Consider the following 17,387-nt stretch of genomic DNA (forward strand, 5'->3'; position numbering starts at 1 on the left):
AGAGGGAAGGTTTATGAATGACTAAATCCACATTTACTTAGTTGCAAGCAGCAGGTGTCTCGTGACTTAGTAGTTCTCAAAGTAGGGTCCGGGGACCCCCAGGGGTCCTTGAGTGGGTCCAGGGGCTCCCCAACAAGTTAGTTAATATAGCGTAAAAAAACACTTCAACCCTACAGTATACTGTACATACATTGGCTATTTGAAAATAGACGATCTTTAAAAGAATATCAGCTATTTGAAAATAGCGATCAACAAAAGATATACAACGCGGCGCGATGCGACGCATTGTGAGCTTGTAGATCTGCTATTTTCAAAAAGTACTGTATTTATTTTTTTAAACTTGGAATATTTTTTGACAACACTAATCTTGTATTGGGTCCCTGGTATACAATATTTTCAGATGGGGGTCCGTGGCCAAATACTAATTTGGGGGTCCTTCACGTGAAAAGGTTTGAGAAACACTGCTTTAGGAGACAAAAATGTTAGCCGCTATGCTCTCTTTGGCCACAAGATGTCATCCTTTACCAACCGGTGGCAGTGCTGCTCAGCGCATGAACTTTAGAATGACAGATTTATGGTGCTCATGCTGTGCTAAAGATCCTAAGCTCATTTAAATCACCAAGTGACAAGTCTGTGACTAACATACAGTAGCCAGTTGGGAAGAGAATAGCATACAATACAATATTATAATAAATATACTGGTTGCACGGTTGTGATAGCCTACTGTACTGTATTATGACAGTGCCTGCTACAAACTGTAACATTCAGGATTCGAACCCGGGTCTCCCCTGCATGGCAGACCATATTTCTACCACTCAGATAAAAGGCAATTCCTTCTTGGCCAGGGGAAATGTTGCACTTATGAGCTTCAGGCAGTACTACTTGTCAGCCAATGTGTCCTACCTGACACCAGGGTCTTAAAGGAGTAGTTCACCCAAAAACTTCAACCAAAGACTTATTTTCTAACAATTACACACCCCGTGAAGCCTTGAATTTATGGATATTTTTTAGTTTTTTGAGGCAATAATTTGATGATCGGGTCATCGGCCAATAGGAGACTCAGGAGGAGACTCTTTGAGTCTCTGCCGGTCATCAAATTATTGGCTCAGGAATGTGACAAAAACATAAAAATCTCCATGAATTCAAGTCTTCATGGGGTGAGTAATTGATAGAAAATGAGTAATGTTTTGGGTGAACTACTCCTTTAATGTCTCTGTGGAAGAGTAGGGAGGCCACCTCCAACCACTGCACATGTGCTAGTTATAGTGTATTAACAACATACTCCATTTATTTATTCCAGTAATGTTTTGTTTATTAAAGATAATGGCTGTAAATGCTTTGCTATTAACAGTACACCTATTTTATATTCATTAAAAGTTTATTCATTAAGCTAACCCAGTCAGTTCCAATGCAGTTGGCTCGATCAGACTTAAAGTCTATTTGTATTTTGATCTTTATTGCATTTTTATTTTTATTGTTTTTCATCTTAGTTCTTACCTGTATGTGTCCTAACATGTCTACATATCATGGCAATAAAGTCTTCTGATTCTGATTCTGATTCTGATTCTGTATCTGTCCTGTGTTGTCTACTGTGGTACTGCTACTGTATGACACTTGAATTTCCCCACAGGGGTCAATAAAGGTCTATCTATCGATACATGCAATCTATATCAGCAAATGGAAATCTAACTCCTGCATTTTCCCTCCTTTCTTTGTGTGCGCCTGTGATCTGTTACCTAGAAAGTAACTCTTGACTAAGCCATGCTATTTTGAAAACGGAGCAATTTGCAGGTTAGACTTAATTACCAGCTTGTTTTGCCAAACAAACTAGAAAGGCCCTCAGCTATTCAGCAACCATGTGTTGTTCTCCCCTTTACCCCCATTAGACCCCCAAAACTACTCTCAGAATTTTGTCAGATGTCCAATAAAGTGTAAAGGGATAAAGAAAAAAGTATAGTAAGAAAGTAAATAATGACTTGATGAGTCATTGAAGTCAACAACAAGCAGCATGCCACAAAGCAGCTATGATTCAATGCAACTGGAGGCAGTAATGTGTTTATTATTTCCCCCACTGGCTGAGGCTGTGAGTGTGGTAGACATGTTAACAAGACTGTCTGGGAAAGCAGACAGGAGGATGTGAATGTGTGGAGGGACGACTCTGAGATGATTGGATAGTCTAACACTAATTATCAGTCCAAGAACCAAACGAGTAGAAGTCTCTCACCGCAAGATGCAGGCTTATCAAAAAATATTGCTTCTCTCTCGGAGAGACCCGCCTGAAGGAGACATGCGACCCATATTGGGTTCCCAACCCATAATTTAAGAAACTATGACCTTGTGAAATTTGGGGCGTTGGGGCTGGGGGGGTATGAGGTCACAGATACAGTATAGACCCAGCAGTGGGAATGGGATATAGAAGACAGAGGTGAAAAATAAAAAGTACAGTTACTCATATACTACAATTTTTACTTTTACTTTACTTAGGTGTTTACATTTTTCGATGCTGTATACGTACGGTATATGTACTCATTTCAGAGGCAAATATAGTAATTTTTTTAGCCACTACAATTATTTGAAAACTTTAGTTACTAATTACAGATTTATATTTATGTATTAGAAAATAGCCAATCCAAGACAGTAATATCTGCTGGTTTACATGACTTTATCATCAATAAAATATAAGTCATAAGTCACAGAAAATAGAATCTACAAACTCACAATGTGTCACGTGTTGTGTTTGTAGATAGGCTATTTCTGAAACATTTTGAAAACATTTGTGAAATGGGACATTCTACATAATGAGTAGCTGTGTTTTGATGCCATTACTTTTGTACTTTTACTCAAGTAAAACTTTGAATACAGGACTTTTACCTGTAACAGAGTATTTCTACATTGTGGTATTGCTACTTTTACTGAAGTAAAATATCTGAGTACTTCTATACTGCTGGGATATGACTGGGACTGGCAGAGCTGGGGAAATGCATGCAGCCTTGGCCATGGAGTTCGCTCTGGGATAGGTTCCAGCATGTGAAGTTAGGTTGAAGTATAGGGGGAAACTAAGTATACAACTAAAGGAATGGAGGGCTAAAGAGAGGACAAAGTCTGCTAAACCTGTTGTGGAAAAAAATCTGCAAAACAAATGGCCTTTCTCTCAAATGTATAGATCCGACCCCCATCTCGTCTTGCATGTCTCTCCTCTCACTCTCTGTATTTGGTCTCTACACACTGACCTATCTGAGATTAGAAAAAATCATAACATGCCAAAAATGAATACATCTTTGAAAGGAATACATATAATGTAAATACATTTCTGTATTTGTATGTAATTCAAACGTATTTTTATGTTTCATTGCGCACATTCTTAACCCCTGGTTAAGAGAGTCCCACCGGGGTCCCCCAGGGGTCTATCTCTTCAGCGAAAATAACAAATTTACAGTAGAAGCTCACATCGGGTCACGTTGCGAATGTTGCCAATGTTTGACTATTTTCAACGTTTATGACATGAACAGAATAGGCACACAAGGGTTCATGTTGTTAACGCTCTGTGTCTTAATTTTTTATTTATTTTTTATGTAAATCATTTTGAATTGAAATATGCTATACAAATACACTTGCCTTGCCTTGTCTTTGGGTGAGGCTGAGCCAAGAGGTATGGGCAGAGACAGAGGAAGAAGAGGTGGGGGCTGGGCTCTCCATCCCGGCTGCAGCCCAGATGTCATGAAGGGAGATGGCAAAACACATGGGCCTGGCTTATTAACATACAGTAATGGAGCCAAAAGATGGCTGCTCTGTGTGGTATGAGTACCAGTACTCAAAATGTACTGCTATGCTGAGCTCTGCTGTTTGACTGAAGCCATAACCAGAGCAGTCCAAGTAGTTCAGCTGAGAATCCATATTTCAAACATTATTTGTTAAGTCGGCTGCTTCTAAGAACCCTGCTGAAAGGTTGTAGTTATAGTGGAGGTGCTAAGACACATTTAACTTCAAGTCATGATGCAAAGGTCCCCTTTGGTATGGAAGTACCTTAGGGCCATAGGAAAATAATTATCCAAAGAGACGAGTTAGATCACCCTTAATTTTTTTTTAATAGACGTTTTTAAAAAATGGCCGCCGACAATTAACCACTATTACACCAGACCCCATATCTTTGCTTCTGTTAGAACTATAATAATGATATTGGTGTCAAAGTGTACATTTTTGGGGTTGAGGAATCCAATTAAATAGGTTTTAAGGCAAAAAAACAAATACTTCATTAATTACCATGACAGTGGGGGGTAAAATATGCAAATTTCATTTAAAAAAATACGTTTTAACAGGGTAACTTACCCCCCCCCCCCCCTCTAAAACTTTTATTTACTTTCCCCTTTGTCATGGAAGTACCTTAGGTCCATAGGAAAAAAAATATCCAAAGAGACAAGTTAGATCACCCTTCATTTTCTTTATATAAACGTTTTATAAAAAAGGCTGATGACTATTAACCACTATTATACCAGACCCCATATCTTTGCTTCTGTTAGAGCTATAGTAATAATATTGTATTGTAATTGTATTGTATTGTGTCAAATTGTACATTTTTGGGGTTGAGGAATTCAATTAAATAGGTTTCAATGCAACAAACCCAAGTCTTCACTAATTGCCATGACAGCGGGGGGTAAAATATGTACATTTAATTTGAAAAATATGTTTTAACAGGGTAACTTACCCCTACCCCCCTCCTCTAAAACTTTGATTTACTTTTCCCTTTGGTATGGAAGTACCTTAGGGCACTAAGAAAGAAATGATCCAAAGAGACAAATAAGATCACTCTTCATTTCTGAAATATATGCATTTTTAAAAATGGCCGCCACCATTTGAAGTACGTAATACAGCAGAAACCATATTTACTTCTGTTAAAGCTATAATGGTAAAATTGTGTCAAAGAGTACATTTTTAGGGTCAAGGAATCCAATTAATTAGGTTTCAAGGCAAAACCAATCCCCAATAGTTTTCTTACTACCATGACAATGAGGTTGTCGTGGTAATTTGAGTCTTGCACTTGCAAATAACCAGTTCTGGCAAGTCCCTTGAAATAATTGAAATTTAAGCCATTCATCAAAGGACACAAGGAAGAGGGGGCTCCACTCATCATTTACAGTTGTTGCCTTTTCCAAATATCGCTCATAAGCCTTCATCATGAGTACATACAGAGCAGCTACAGACACCTGTTGCATGTACCGGGTTCTGCAGATGTGGTGAACACCAATGAAAGACTGAGCTTTGCCACTAGTTGAAATACCACTATTGGTAAGAGCTGTAGTCCATCCACTGCCATCCATCCAGCCAGTCTCCAGACACACTCCAGAGCATCTTCTTTGTATGCATTGCCCCCAATGTAACTAGGAATGAGTCCTCACCAAGCTCTGTCTGGGGGAACTTCCACTGAAGTTTTTTGGCAAGTGTGAATAGGGGTTGATCAGCTACCATGACTGGTGTCTGACCTGGATTTAGGTAGTTGATTGCTTGAAGGAGGACATTCATTGCATGCCAAGCCAAGCCATATGGGACTGGTAGGAGACTCTATGAACAGTGGCAGTATGTATGATCTGGATGGGGGGGGGCTGAACAACGCTCTGCAATGCTTGCATAATATGCAGCCCATGAGATCCATTCTTCACCCTCAAGGTTGTCTTTCCCCACAAGGTGTCTGACTCTCTCCAACCACTGGGAGCCTTCTTCAAGTATGTTGCTGAGAGGACAAGAGGCTGGCTGAAGATGACTGTTTGTATTAAGGGCAGGAACATCAGTTTGGAGTGAAACATCCAGATCCATTGTTGTGTAGAAAGCTGGCAAGGATTGTACAGGTTCTTCCCCATATTAGCTGGAACTAGGATGTTACTGAATGCTAATGCATGTCACGTGGAGGGCTGATTTTGCTGTTGTTGATGATGGGTTGTGGTCAATGTTGTCAAAACCACCATTGGTGAAGACACCCTTAACTGCCTGAGGTGGGACCACCACACCAATCTGCTCCCACTGATTGATCACTGTACTCAATGTTTTCAAGCAATCATATGATACACACTGTTATATCGTGACTGTGAATAACCACACAGGTGTTGTGAAATAATCCTTTCTACTCAAGTAAACTTCAGCATGATACAATCACAACATTCCGCTGGTAGCATGCAACTGAACGAAAACATCGCATCCGGGGTACTAGTCTACGTCATGCCCAAGACAACCCCCAGCCCCCAGACAGTGCGTGAATGCCCCTTGCTGGACTGGCTGCTTTCCCAAATTAGCAGTAGTAATAGTAAACTTCACTATATAACATACACATACCTCGCTTATGCATGGTATCCACCTGGTGTTTACTGCCAGTATGCAGGTGCAGATTCATTGCCAGATACAGCGAAGCTGATGTTTCCCTTTCTCTTATGTGACAACTAACACTACTGCCACATTTCTTGGATTTGCATTTCACAGAGTTGTAAATGATTTGCTGCCCAATTGATGTATCAACCTGGCACTTCTCTGGTTCAGGGGCTGGCTGGTCAATACCTTATTCATCCAGAAGTATCTTTAGGAACAATCGCAGCAGGGGAGGGATTGAATCAGGAGGCTGTGAAGGAACCTGTAAATTATTGTTTCATCGGAAGATATTCTTCCCGGAGGATTTTAGCTGCTCTGAAGATGATGGAGACCTCAGTAGATGTGTTGCTTTTCATGTCAGGCCACGATCTAGTCGCACTGATCTGATGTCAATATCCTCACAAGGCGCGTGGTGTTACATTTAATAATAATTGATTGACTCAAACAATTCATTGAGGACATGTGCTCTGATGACCTGTGTTGCCTTATTTTCTGTCGTGTCAGAACGGCGGTTTCTACTTTTCTATAGAGCCTAGTCAGGCATGCACAATGATGCACTGCCTCCATAGCTACCATGTCACCAGCAGCTTGTTTAGCTAACAGACACTTGTCACCCAGCACCTGAGCACATTATTTCACTTTTCGATCCAATCCCAGGTTGGAAGCCCTCCTTAGTTCCTTTCTGTTGCCAACTTCACCACAGAAGAAACACGGTGTGGTTTGTTCACATGAGGATGATGATGAGCATGAGAGTATAACCTGTGCAGTGAACTTGCCACCACTATTCATGCACTGTGTTTTTACTGGGCTCACAGACTCTTCATGTTTTCTTCTTGCTCTGTCCACTTTTTGATCTTTAATGGCACAGCTAACATAAAACATGTTCTGTATTCAAAGAGAAAGTAATACAAACCTCAAATTGAACCTCAAAGTGTCTCAAATTTTTTCTGTCACCTCTGATTTAATCAAATTGTCGCAGTCCCTGGTGCAGAATTTATGTTTTGTGGCAGCAACAGGTGTAACTCTCAGGTGATGGCAGACATATACACATACAGTCAGACAGACACTAATCTCTCAAGACAGATTCAGAGCTCCGCAGCTACAGTAAATCTGTCGGGAGCTCCTGATACAACGTGTATAGTTAGGAATGTAATGCTGTTTTTTCCTTTTTTTGGCTGGGTTCCTAGATTGGACAGACACACATAGAGCATATGGCATGTGCATAAGAGGTTGTACTTCTTAAAGTTTTGTATAGGGGGAAACATTTAATGTCACCTTGTTGTCACTTATTTTGTTGATGAAATGTGCATATTTTACCCCCATTGTGAGGGTAATGAGAAAACTATTGGGTTTTTTAGTCTTGGAACCTATTTAATTGTATTCCTTGGCCCCAGAAATGTACATTTTGACACCAATATTATCATTATAGCTCTAACAGAAGCAAAGATATGGGCTATGCTGTATTGCTGTAAATGGCGGCGGACATTTTTTAAAACGCACATACTTTAGAAATGACGTCTTATCTAGTTTGTGTCTTTGGATAATTTATTTCCTATTGCCCTAAGGTACTTCCAAGCCAAAGGGAAAACTAAATTAAAGTTTTAGAGGGGAAATAAATAGAAAGTTACCCTGTTAAAACATATTTTTCTAATAAAATGTGTATATTTTACCCCTGTTTTCAATGGCAATAAGAAAATGATTGGGTTTTTTGCCTGGAAACCTATTGAATTGGATTACTTGACCCCAAAAATGTACACTTTGACACCAATATTATTATTATAGCTTTAACAGAAGCAAAGATATTGGTTCTGCTGTATTGCTGTAAATGGTGGCGGCCATTTTTAAAAACGTGTATATTTCAGAAATGAAGGGTGATCTAACTCGTCTCTTTGGATAAATGTTTTCCTATGGCCCTAAGGTACTTCCATACCAAAGGGGACCTTTGCATCATGACTTGAAGTTAACGGCATATTTTGGGGTCTTAGCACCTCCACTATTAACCAAGGCACTCATCATTGACAAATGTTTTAAGACGGTAATGATTAAAACAGACATTGTACAGGATTTGTGCACAGTAGCCATCAAATGTCCAAAGAACACAATTTTAGACATTCCAGTGTCGTTATTTCATAAACGTCTGCTACTACTAAAGTGTGCTTAATGTATTGTCAAATTGGGAAACACAATTTCTGATGACACATGCTGTTATTATGGCAAGTACATGGATGACTGCTCCACCTTTACTGCAACATGCAGTTAATAAGTAAATAAATGGCTGTACTGGGGATAATTATTACAGACATTATTACAGGTATTCCATGTTTAGCTGATATGACAGTTTTCCTACCTGTGTCCCCCCATGTTGAAATCGAGCAAATCACCCACATACATTGGTGATGTCAGGCGAAAGCCTTTTCTTCTTGTATAGCAAAATAGAGCATACATTTATGGAAAAAAAACACATAAAAAGTTAAAATATGGAGATACAAGGTTTCTGTCTTTGTCTATCTGTGGCCCTTTGAAAAGGTTTGAGCTTTGACAGTGGATATCAAAGGAACGGGGATTACCCCTTCAAATGAGTGAAGTGAATGTTGCTTGTGGCTATGTCGTTGTACATCATGTAATTATAGATTTAGATTCTTATAGGTATGGCTGTGTTGAGAGAGACAACATACCTTCTTGACACGTTGGAACTTGGTACAGAGACATAAATGAAAACAAGGCATTGAAAACAACTCGTAGCTTTGATGAAAAGAGGATGTATAGTTCCACTGACAAGCAGTGACAACACGCTACATTAAATCTTAGTTCAGCTTCTTCGGGCGGCTTGGAATTCATGCACTGAGTGATACTAATGTTCTACAATATATACTGACATCTGGTATGACAAGAGGACCACATATTTAAGCTCTATTTTATGAAAAGAAATTGTATGTTGATACAATATAACTTATGCAATTGGGGTGGTTGTATTTGGTCTCCCTGATCTTCTATTGAGAAATGTAGATCCTGTGTCTATTGGACACGACCTTTGACACAATCCTATTTCAAAATTCTATTTCTCCTTAGAGCAAGCAGGCACTTATGCAGGGGGGGCTGGAGACCTGGGTTAAAATCTGGGGTAGAACAGGAAAGTTACATATAGTGCAGCGGGATAGTAAAATAATTATAATAACAATTGTGATTAAGCAGTAAACATCACATCAATCTGGGAACCCAGAACCAAATAAGAATGAAAAACAGCGCCCTCTGCTGTTTGTACTATCTTACTTGGCTCTGGGACAATGGCGACGTAGCACGCGTGCGCAAAGGAAACCGGGGTTTTGGTCTGCCTTCAGCTTTCACTTCTGGTGGTGCCACTATTTTTTCATTCCCACTAACAATATTTCTACACGGAACACTAACACCACTTCTCCCAGAGAACATGGATCGTTTTGGTTATAAGCCCACTTGTTTCTATGATGAAAGAGTAAGTTAAAATGTGAATATCTTTCCGTGGTTTTGTCTGCTCCGCGGACGCTATTGTTAAATTAGTTTGGGTTTGTTTCGAGGGGGAAAGATCGACGGACACGTGAATCCCGCCCACTACATTTGATTGGGTAAAGCGCGGCCTGCTTCCTGATCTGAAGGCACGCCCACTTGTAGCCCAGTGCGTACATGTTATGACGAGCCTTCACGACAGATTCCAACGCAGAGCAGAATCTGTTCTTGAGAGATTAACATCACATTAACTGTTTGTGGAGAACCTGGTGTCCTTATTTTGGGCAGGTCATTCTAGGTGACGCGTTGTGAGCTTGTATATAGTATATTTTCGGCAAATGTTTTCGGCAGGGTTCATACGGTTAAGAAAAATGAATTCACAGTCGATTACACTTGAAGGAAATAATGCCAAATAATTGGAAAACTAGAAAAAGTGCTCCTCGGAGCACAGGTCTCCGCCAGGTCAGGTACTTATTGTGGCCTCCTGGTGGCGCTATAATAGGCCAATGTGAAAAGGGTGGCATTTCTTCTTAGGCCTTTCACGGCAATCGGACACTGCATTCATGATTTGAGGCATTTTGTTCCAAAAATGTGTTTTGCTAAATTAGACCTGCTGGTGGCGCTATAACAGGCCAATGCGAAAAGGGTGGCATTTCTTCCTCGGCCTAGTGGGAATGCGCTTGTGAAATTTCACGGAAATCGCAAGCTGCTGCCTACAAACTTTGGAAGCCAACCTTAGCCAATCAGGATAGAATCTGGGAAACCGGACAGATCCGGGTTGATCACATGACTATAGAGATACTGTGTACCGATTTGCATGACCTTTGGATAAATGACGTTTTAGGAATAATATAAAAAAAATGGTTTTGCACAAATCGGCCTCCTGGTGGCGCTATAACAGGCCCATGTGAAAAATGTGGGGCAGAGGTTCTGAATTGGCATCCAGGGAGTGTGTGTACACAGTTTCGCAGCGGCCGGGCCAACGGTGCCGGAGATTAGCTGCTCACAGACAGATGGACGGACGGACGGACGGACGGACGGTCGGACGGACGGTCACACGGACGGACGGACAGGGGGTAAAACATACTCTCTCGCCATGCCTTTCGGCCTGGCGGAGACAAAAATACCTAATCATTTTAGACCAGTGGCTCTGGTCTAGGCTGTGAGCAGCCTAGACCAGGGGGAGAGGTCTAGTGTAGATGGCTTTTTTAACCCTTTCAATCCGGGAACGCATAATGTATCATTTTAGATTTGAGCTATAACCATTATTTTATACGTTGGCTATTCAAAAATAGCAGATATACAAGCTCATAGCGTGGCACTCGGTGCCGCGCTATGAGCTTATAGATCTGCTATTTTTGAAAAATCTTGAACATTAAGTGCAAATCTTTGCTTCTGGAGGTCCCTGGAACCAAATATTTTTTGGGATCCGATGTCAATCGTGATTGTGTGGGTCCTAGCCCCCCGATTACCGATGTTTTGACAGATTTTGACAAAAAGTGCAATATTCGAAAAATCTATCTGGCTTTAGTCTAGAGGGTGGAAAGTGGAGACCCTATCTCCACCCGAGAACCACATCATATTGAGGCCATCAGTGAAAATGTCTCATATGCCTCGTATGTCATACACACTGTCCACACGTAACCTTTAACCACTTAAAGGACCGCATTAAAAAAAAAGTAAAGAAATAAACATACACACCAAAAGTCCTCTCTCCCATTGTCTGGAACTCTGTTGTTGTCATCAGTTGTTGGTAGTCATGACTGCCAGTTCCCACCTGACATTGTGTGGGAGTCCAGACTGCTCCAGACCATACTGAATAACGGCTAGCTTGCATAATGTCTTCATACTGGGACTGAAGTCTAAGATGTACAGGTTATAATCACATGATCTGTATCTTCCCAAGATGATACGATCTCCCACCGCGAAACAGCACATCTTACGTGAACTTTCTGAATGCGGGTCCATCCCTTTGAGCTCAACCTTCTTCCAGAAGAAGGTCTCTGGGTTGAATTTCCACAGCAGGTTCATGTTGTAGCCACCCAATATGTACAGCTCTCCATTGTAGGCAAAGGCTGAATGACCAATCCTTGGACAACAGTTCTTGTGACCTTCTGTGAGAATCTGTTCCGAAGGCGTTTTCAGCCAGCAGTTGGTCTCTGTGTCAAATACTCTGATGTTGGCCTCTTGGCCACCAAAAACAAACATCTTTGTCCCGATGATGGTGGCAGAGTGACCTTCTGAAGGAGATGGTGGAGTGCCGCTGGTGTTAATTAAAGTCCAGACCAATGTGACGGTATCCAACTTGTACATGTCATCGGTGTGTACAGCCCATATTTCATGAGTGTGCTGATATGACTGATATAACATATGACATCGGTTTCGAGTCTCGAAGATACATCCTCCATAGACATACATGACCCTCCCCAAGACACAGGCTGAGTGCTTTTCCCTCCCCACTGGAACAGAACCAGTAACCTTGGGTTTGAACCATCTGTGGGTGTCGACATCAAATGCAAAAAGCTTGTTGCAGTATGGCCCGGTAAATCTGGGCCAATCAACCCCTCCCCAGATGTATATGGCATCTTCTATCAGCACAGCTGTGTGTCCGCAGCGCTTGAAGGGAACCTCAACCTCACAGGGGAACCTCAACCTCACAACTGGAAGAGGACAACGTCCTCTTCCAGTTGTCACTGGGGGCAACGTCACCCAGCGTAGAGTCACCGCGTTGAAGACGTGCACGCCAATGTGACCACTGTAGATGGCCGTCCAAAGGAGTACACCTCGTTCCCCGCTGTCACTGCAACAAGATCAGGTAACCTTTTGTCTATCTTATCATCCTCCACCATCCTCCACCATATATATTTCAGATCAGGTAACTCTGGTCCTCCTGTAGCTTTGGTCACTGTCCATTCCAACATGTCTGTCTGTCAATCCACCTGTTTCTCTCTCTCTGGGTGAATGTGTGCAAACAGCCTACAACACTTTATATAGAATGAATGGAGCTATGATGATGTCACGTGTCATTTCCATATGTGGGCAAAGTTTCAACCCAACGCAACATCCTGGAAACACATATTCAGGAGGCGGATAGCCTAGCCACATTAGCTGCTAGCCAAGCGACGTTAGCTAATAGCTGATGGGCTAGCGTTTGCAGAGCGGTTAACCAGACAGAATGACGACCACAAATACCATCAATAAATGGGCATTATGTCGGCTTTTGTGCGTGTATCGATGAAAGTATTTACATATTGCTGATGTATTTATTCCGTGATGCACACCCCTCAATTTGAATTGTTTTTGTGCCGATTCGTTGATATAAAACAAACAAAAGAAGAAAAAAAACACGCTTCTCGATTAATCGAAAAAATAATCAATAGAAAAATCAATTTATGGATCATTTCAGCTCTAGACCAGTACAACACACTATGGACCGTAGACTACTAGACTACAGCAAAGTTTCTCAACGGCAGGTTGAGTGGTTGAAACCACTTAAACCCCAGCATCCGTATTGTGGGGAAAGCTTTCGCTGAAAATTGCAGATCGACAAGCTCATAACGCGATGCGTTGCGTCACATTGTGGGCTTGTAAATCGGCTATTCTCAGCGACAGCTTTCCCCACAATAACAGAAAACTAGTATTGAGCCCTGAGGGACTCTGGTTACCCATATGGGGTTTTTAAACAACTTTAAGAAGGAACCTATAAAGACTACTTACAAACTATTTCTGTCTCCGCCAGGCATGGCGAGAGTATGTTTTGCACGCTGTCCGTCCGTCCGTCCGTCAGTCTGTGAACAGCTAATCTCCCTTGATGTTGGCTTGATCGCAGTGAAACTGTGCACACACACTCCCTGGATGCCAATTCAGAACCTCTGCCCCAAAACGTTCACATGGGCTTGTAATAGCGCCACCAGGAGGCCGCTTTTTGCAACAACAAAAAAAATTGACGGCAGTCCTACAGATTTTGTCTAAACATCACGCAAATCGGTACACAGTATCTTTATAGTCATTGAACGAAACGTGTCTTTCAGATTTTTCATATTCCATCCTGATTGGCTAAAAAATGGCTTCCAAAGTTTAAAGGAGTGCTCCATTTTGAACAAAATGCCTCAAATCATGAACACAGCATGCAATTTCCGTGAAAGTTTGCACGCACATTCCCACTATGCAGAGAAAGAAATGCCACTTGAAAAATTTCAAATCAGCCTCATGGTGGCTTGACAGGCCGATTTATGTTTTTACGTATAACTGCACCGATCTGTGTAAAACTCTGTATGAGCACTCCCTAGAGGTCAAAGAAAAGCCTTTGCACTGCATTTTTCACATCTGCCTTTTATAGCGCCACCAGGAGGCCGACTTATGTAAAATAAATGTCTTTATATTACTCCTTCCGATTTTATCCAAAATTCACGCAAATCAGTACACATGATCTCTATAGTCATGTGATCAAGGCGAATCTGTTTGATTTTTCATATTCCATCCTGAATGGCTAAGATTCACATCTAAAGTTTGCAGTAGTGGCTTGTTTTGAACAAAATGCCGCAAATCATGAACGCAGCGTCCGATTTACGTCTTATCAAAGAGTAGCGCATAGGTGCCAAAACCGGTAAAAAACGTGTTATCAATCTTTTATTTTTTTTCATTTTTTTTCCACATGGGGGGGGGGCTAGCGCTACTTTGGAACCACCCACGGTGCCTCTGAGAAGGGAGGGACAGATGGATCACCGTGCCAGAAACCCTGGCTCCCGTCCGCTCCCATTCTGTCTCCTTGTAAAAACCCTCAGCATTCCCTTAACTTTTTACAGTGGGGAAAACGAGTCATTTTCGATGCACGATCACTCCGCCATGGGGACTCGTGTGAGAGATGTTATTGTTCCAGGCGTTAGCCAGGACCATCGACCATCGTGCACGCATTCTGCGGTTCTTCGGTTCTGCCAGGTCTTCTGGGCTGCACCGGGGGGTGTCGGCACATTGCAGTAGGTGGGACATTGTCTGCTCTGATCCACAGCTGCACGTGTCTTCTGCTGTGTAGTTCCAGGCTTTCATCAGTGCTTTGCACCTCCCCTGTTCCACACGCAGTCTATTCAGTGACTTCCAGGTTGTCCAGCCAAGGTCGTGGCCATAGCGAGGCTTTCTGTTGGGGTGATCCCTCTGTCCAGCCATCCAAGAGCTTGTGTGTAATTTATCCGCCATTCATCTTCCCAGATGTTGGTCCTTGCTTCTTGTTTGGTTGTCTGGAGGGGCACAACTGTCTGCACAAAACTGGCTCTGGATCGGAGCCTGTGTGGGGGTGCTACGTGGCCATGCAAGGGGTGTCTGATGTCTGTCTCCTGTGTTCTCTGTTCATCTTGAGCCTAGTCGTCTGATGTGCGGGGAGAGATGCCGGCTAGTGCATAGAGGCACAGGATAGGTGTTGTCTTGACACATCCTGTGATGATGCGGCAGGTGTCATTCAAGGCTGTGTCGACCAGTTTGGTATGGCGTGATCGGCTCCAGCTTGAGCAGGCATACTCTGCTGTAGAGAAACACAGGGCCATGGCAGTTGCACGGATAGTTGGTGGATCTGCACCCCACTTGGAGTTCACTAGTTTGCGCAGGATGTTGTTGCAGGTATTGATGTTGGCTTTGGTGTTCTCCAGGTGTTTCTTGAAGGAGAGTGTCCTATCCAGTGCAACACCAAGATACATGGGATGTGTGTGGTTGGACAGTTTGTGGCCATCCCAGGTGACGCTCAGTTATTTTTTTGCGTTTCGGTTCCTCAGGTGGAAGCTGCATAGTTGGGTTTTTGATGGGTTGGGTTTCAGGTGGTTGTTATTGTAGTACGTTGACATTTCTTGGAGGGCACTTTCAAGGACAGGCTAAATTTTCTGGAAGTCTACTTGTTAGGTGGTGATGCAGAGGTCATCTGCGTAGATGAAACGCTGGCATTCTGGGGGTAATGACTGGTCATTTCTGTATATGTTGAATGTGGGGCGGCAGTGGCTCAGGGGTAGAGTGGCCGGGTAGAGTGAACTGGAAACCGCAAGGTTCCCAGTTCGATCCCGGGCTGGGGCCCTCCCCCAGAGTTAGTGTCGAAGTGTCCTTGAGCAAGACGCTGAACCCTTAATTGCTCCCAATGAGCAGGTTGGTGCCTTGCATGGTTTCCTCCGTCGGTGTATGAATGTGTGAATAGGTGAATGGCACAATCAATGTAAAGCGCTTTGGATAAAAATGCACCATTTATAAAATGCACCATTTGAACAGGTGGGGGGCCAGTACGCTACCTTGTGGGAGGCCGTTCTTTTGGGATTTCCACTTGCTCCTCTGGTCATTCAGCTGGACGTAGAAGCGCCTGTTGTTGAGGAGGCTTTTGATGACTTGATACAGATTCAGGTCACCAGTCATGTCTAGTAGTTTCCTGACCATTGTACGGTGTTGGACAGTGTCATAGGCAGCAGAAAGATCTATGAAAGCTGCTCCAGTTATTTGTTTTCCTTCAAACCCATCCTCAATGTGTTGGGTGAGGTTGAGTAGCTGTCCAGCACAGGAGCGGCCAGGACGGAAACTAGAGGTTACGTAGGTAACCCTGGTTCTTTTAGTTCTGGAGTGAGACACTCACTATGGGAAACAGCGCCAACTGGCGATGCAACAGAGTTACACAATACGCTCCCGGGGCCCATTCATTGGGCTAGAGGGTATGTCACGTTACCGGCTGTCCCTTCCCCTTTCCGGAAGGACATATAAGGCCCGGTCGTGACGTAGTACTTCCTCTTAACACAGTTCCTCTGTTCGCAGTGGCGAAACAAAGGGGTGTTTGGTGAATGTCTCACTCCAGAACTAAAAGAACCGGGGTTACCTACGTAACCTCTAGTTCTTTGTCGTTCTTTGGTGAGACACTCACTATGGGATCTATAAACCCCCCGGAAGCGTTAAAAACGTTCGATCCCTGAAAAACCGCACATGCCCCCTCCGGCCCAGGGGCCCGAGCACGGCGGGGCCCCAACCTCTGGGGCGTCCAGACCCACCGGGCCCGGACGCGGCATAAGGGATAAGAAATGAAGGCCCTGACAGACCGCAGTCTGCCCTATTCAGCTAATAGACATACAAAGTCTGCAGTCTACTAACCCTGTAACCAAGGGAACAGGGCCCCCTGCTCCTGAGACAAACTGATCGTCGGTCCCAAGGATCATTTTAGGAGGAGAAAACCTCAAGTAGATGAGGCCGCTACACCTAGGGCTGCGTGCGCCACCGAGGATGCCGCCACGTCCAGGCCATAAAAGGCTGCAAAGGTCGAAGGTGATGACCAATCAGCGGCCGTGCAAATCTCCTGACCCGAAGCCCCCTAGAGAGGGCCCAGGATGCAGCCACCCTTCCAGTAGAGTGAGCCCTCAGTCCATTTAGGTACTGGGGCTCCACCACTAGTATAGGCGAGCCTTACAGCCTCAACGACCCACCTGGAGAGCGTCGCTCTGGCGATCGCTTTCCTCTGGTTACCGTGGCCACAGGAGACAAAGAGCTGCGGAGACGATCTACTGGCCGCCGTCTTCTGACAATAGAGCTTTAAAGCCCCCACTGGG

General features: G+C 43.2%; 1 long non-coding RNA gene across 1 annotated transcript in view; it reads left to right on the top strand.

Annotated features, from left to right (window-relative positions):
* LOC308081740 overlaps nt 1-17,387 on the top strand; it is a 143,337-nt gene that overhangs the window by 68,983 nt on the left and 56,967 nt on the right. The gene's annotated exons all lie outside the window — the stretch shown is intronic.

The sequence above is a fragment of the Gymnoscopelus braueri genome, assembly GCF_963280865.1.
Source record: "Gymnoscopelus braueri genome assembly, chromosome: 3".
In the NCBI taxonomy this organism is placed as follows: Eukaryota; Metazoa; Chordata; class Actinopteri; order Myctophiformes; family Myctophidae; genus Gymnoscopelus; species Gymnoscopelus braueri.